This window comes from Rattus norvegicus, chromosome 5 (genome assembly GCF_021556685.1).
Source record: "Rattus norvegicus strain SHRSP/BbbUtx chromosome 5, alternate assembly SHRSP_T2T, whole genome shotgun sequence".
NCBI classification, from domain to species: Eukaryota; Metazoa; Chordata; class Mammalia; order Rodentia; family Muridae; genus Rattus; species Rattus norvegicus.
In genome coordinates, this window is record NC_141538.1 from 76591211 (window position 1) to 76595345 (window position 4135).

Below are 4135 nucleotides of genomic sequence, written 5' to 3' on the forward strand. Positions count from 1 at the left end.
TCATGGCCACCAGAACTATGTGGTGAGACACTGTCTCAAAAATAAATAAATAAATAAATAAATAAATAAATAAATAAGATTTCCTAAGGTAATTTACAAGTGTCAGAGGAAAAAAGAGGTTTTTTTAAGAAACTACATTCATTACAACAGGATTTGTAGGGAAAAGGGTAGAGTAAGGGACCCGGGGCACCTTTGATCAGCAGGATATGACAGAGTGGTAGGGCATTTGAGCCCAGAAAGAAAGTGCCCCCTATATCTCGCCCTCTCTCCCCCCAAAGAAGTCAACTGAGGTCAGCTTACATAAATTCTAAGATATGGAACTGTCCCAATTTCTCTGCTATCCTGGGGTTCTTCCTGGAAGCTGGCCTGGGACCTTGACATTTACCCACCCGGTTTAGCTCAGTAGCTGCTGAATCTCCTTGTGCACGTGGCAGAGAAAGTCCACATGGGATGCACCTCCCCTTAGGCTCTTGTCTTCCACCAGGAAGTGCTTGAACACCACCTCCAGCTTGTCCTCCTGTTTGACCACGATAAGCTTCATGTACCACATATCTGTGCCCATAAGCTATCAATGAGGCCTCAAACTTTCTTAGACCGTGGATTCTCCAGAACTGGCAGAACACTCTGGCCGCTGGTGATCTGACTGAAAGAAGAGACGTTGAAAAGGCTCTGGACAACACCTTGTTGGACGCTTGCTCCCACCCAGATAAAGAGGTTGAGCCCATTTTCCAGAAAATATATATCTCCACTGCTTAAACGCTCTATCAGAGTCTCGAACTGCTGGTGGTTCAGTGGTACTATCAAGGGGAGACTTTGTCAGTGGTAGGAGCCGAGGGTAGATGAAGACATTGGTCTCAGCCACATCCATGGAGGAGACCAGTTGTCGAACATAGGCATGATCATCAGTAGTGACCTCAGGTCCAGGCTGCAGAACATCACTCTCCAACACACAGTTCAGGTAAACTGGGAGTAGCTTCATGCACTCAAGAAGGATCAACTCCCCTGCATAAGAAGAGTTGGCCCAGTTATTTCTATAACAGACCAGGATCTGGGCACACTGGATGATGAGAGTGCCTCGGATAGTCTTCACAGGGCCACTCAGGACAGCCCAGTATACAAACTTGGCTGTGTAGTTGATGAGCGGGTCAGTCTCAGTTTCGATACAGATCAGCCAGCTGTGTGCAGCAGTTTAGGGCCAGGTTGTGGATGCAGAGCCAACGCTGCCCTGCACAGCCGGTATAAAGCAGGGCACACTGCAGTAGGGCCCCACTCCCTTCACTGAGCCGGTCATCACGCTTGAATGCCACAGTCACTGTCTCATCGCCATTCAGTCCAGCCAACTCCACCTCTGATGTTTTGCTCATGTAGAAAATCCCAAAGAAACCTACAACACAGATACCGGTTCTTATCCGAACCCACGTAATGGCATCAAAGCCAACCACCTTCTGTACATCCCGACACAGATCCCTCAGGAACCGTTCCTGGTCATTCTCCACCTGGAAGCAGGCATATTTGTAGACAGAGCCTCCAGTGAGCTGGGAAACATCAGAGAGTGTGGCCACATCGACATATTGGTTAGGGAAGAGGGAGAGATCCACACAGCAGCCTGGGGCCACACACTCTTTGGCCGGTCTGATAGGTACCTGTTGGAGGCTGAAACAGAGTCTTCTCCTTGTCTGTGTTGATCACTTCCTATCTCTACTTTTCGGCTTCCCCGGGCCTCTGTAATGGGCAAGAACTGTGGAACAGAAACAGTTTTCCTGCACACTCGGCAGCCTTCAGAGTTTCCATCCCAGCCTGGATAACTAGAGCAGATACTGTCTCTGTCTCTCTCCTGTATCTGCAAACATTTCTGGAATCTACTCCAATAAGCCGGTGATGACAGCCCGAAACTCACTGACATTGACTAGGAAGCCATCCAGCAGTGGCACAAGCATGTCAGCCACCTCAGATACAACCATCGTCTGTGGCTGAGCTGAGGGGCTCTTCAGAGTGTAGAAGTGGAGCGCTTTCTTAGAGGTGACAGAGCCAACTTGGATTGCTGACTCTTCTGTCCCGCCAGCCCTAGACGGGTGACTAAGAGTGACTTGAGGTCCTCACAGAGGAGCCGAACAAGACCAGTTCTGATGGCATTGTAGGAGACGTCAATCACAAAGATGAAGGCAGGAGGACTAGGGAATTTATTGTTCTTCCAGTAATCTACAGTAGCCAAGAATTCATAAGATCCCAGAGACAGCTCAGGATGGTCATAAGCATCCACACGTTTGCCAGTATGATCCAGATGTTGAAAATACTGGGGGAGAACATCACTGAAACAGCTGCAAAAGGAGCACTGGAAGTGCCTCCCTCCCTGGATGAATGTCATGAGAGGGCACATGTATGCTTTGAAGGGATTACAGCACAGGGGGCCAGATTCGCCATGGTGTACAACATATGGTGAAGCCTCCTCTGGGGGCAGCCTTGCCAGTGGCTTGATGACAGCTGCCAGAGGCACCTGAGCCCGCTCAGCCATGTCGGATGCACACGGGATATTACAGGATGTGCATAGAATGTAAGGGAGATTTGCATTCCCTTGGACTTTCACCAGGAAACTGGTGGTGACTAAAGGTGGCACCTGTCCCCGTACACCAGTAACAAATGGCTCTGAACCTTGGTTGTTTCTAATATCTTCAATAACCTGAATAGGGCTGCGACGGCATCAGGGTCCAGGCGCTTAGGAGGCAATGGCTGAGGAGGCCCAGGCTGACTGACAAAGGTAGGTGCTCCAGGGTATGGGTTTTCATGATTAGGTTGGGGCCCTCAGGCTGGCCTAAAGGAACCATTTTGTCACAGTTGATAGCCTGGCTGCTGCGGGGAGTGCATAGGTGGTGGTGGTGGAGCTGTGGGCCCCGTCATCTGAGCGCCTGGAGGCAGAGCATGAGCAGGAGGTGAGGTCACATGGTTAGCCTGGTTCTCTGGGAGACTCCTGAAGCCCTGTCCAGGCGGGAGTGGGCCAGGCATGGAAGGCATCCGAGGACCACCTGGAACTGGGGATGTAAAGCTGGAAGTCAGTGGTGGGGCAGGTCGCAGGGAAGTCTGGACTCCAGGATGACCTTGAGCCTGACTAAGGGGAGGAGCCTGGCTCTGAGGATAGGAGCCATAGGGACCAGAATTAGGGAAGTTTCCTGAGGCTGAGGCCAATGGTGTTGGAGGACTATAGCCCAACCCAGAAGGGGAGGGGCTTGGGCCACAGCACCACTGATCTGCATTCCCCCCAGCTGTGCAGTCACCTTTGTACTTGTGCAGGGAGGGTCATAGGGCTAAAGCACAGCTGGCTGGCTGGCCACAGGGCCAATGGGGGCCCAAACTGCTGAGAAACAGGGACCCTCTGGGCTGTGACGCTTGGCCCGTTCTGTATAGCACCTTGGCCAAATTGGCCATATGTAGTCTGACCACAAGGGACCTGCGCTGCAGAGGCTTGAGGTGCCCCTGAGGAAGGTGTGGTTCTTGGCACACCTTGAGGAGGTGCCTGCTGATAGCCTGGCGCTGGGCCATTGTAGGCTCCATAGGGAGTAGCAGGGGCTGCAATCCTGGTTGCCCACCATAACTAAACTGATGATACCCTGGGTAGATGGGCTGGTTCTGCCCAAATGGTGGAACAGGTGGAGCTGACCGGTTGACATTCATTATGAGAGCATCCCCGATTTGATCTTGCCCAACTCCAGATCCAGGTTCGACTTCATTCCTAACGTCAAGGCTCCCAGGCTCAACTTTGGATTCTGAGGGGGTTGAGGGGGTCATTAGAGAAATTTTTTAAATTTTTAAAAGTGAATTGATTTTAAAAATAGGCTCAGAAGCAAAGTTAATTACAGACAATGGAGTACAAAACAGAGGTGTTCAGCCTAAGACCTAAAAACAGTCAAGGGGAAATATTATCATCAACCTGGACAGATTGGAAGGAGGCCACTGTTGACCTGGGAAAGATGTTCAGTTAACTTATGTGTTCACAGCTGAGGCCCTGGGAAAAACCTATATTAGTTTCAAGAGAGTTCAATAATCTACATTATGGATACGTTTTCTTAAAAAAAATTATATGATCAAAAAATCTAAGAAATTATGTGATCAGGGACTAGAGAGATGGCTCTGTGGTTATAAG

At 50.1% G+C, this 4135-nt stretch overlaps 1 pseudogene; it reads right to left on the reverse strand.

Annotated features, from left to right (window-relative positions):
* Nucleotides 1-394: 394 nt before the first annotated feature.
* Sec24c-ps1 (SEC24 homolog C, COPII coat complex component, pseudogene 1) lies at nt 395-3680 on the reverse strand (annotated as a pseudogene).
* Between the last annotated feature and the right edge of the window lie 455 nt (nt 3681-4135).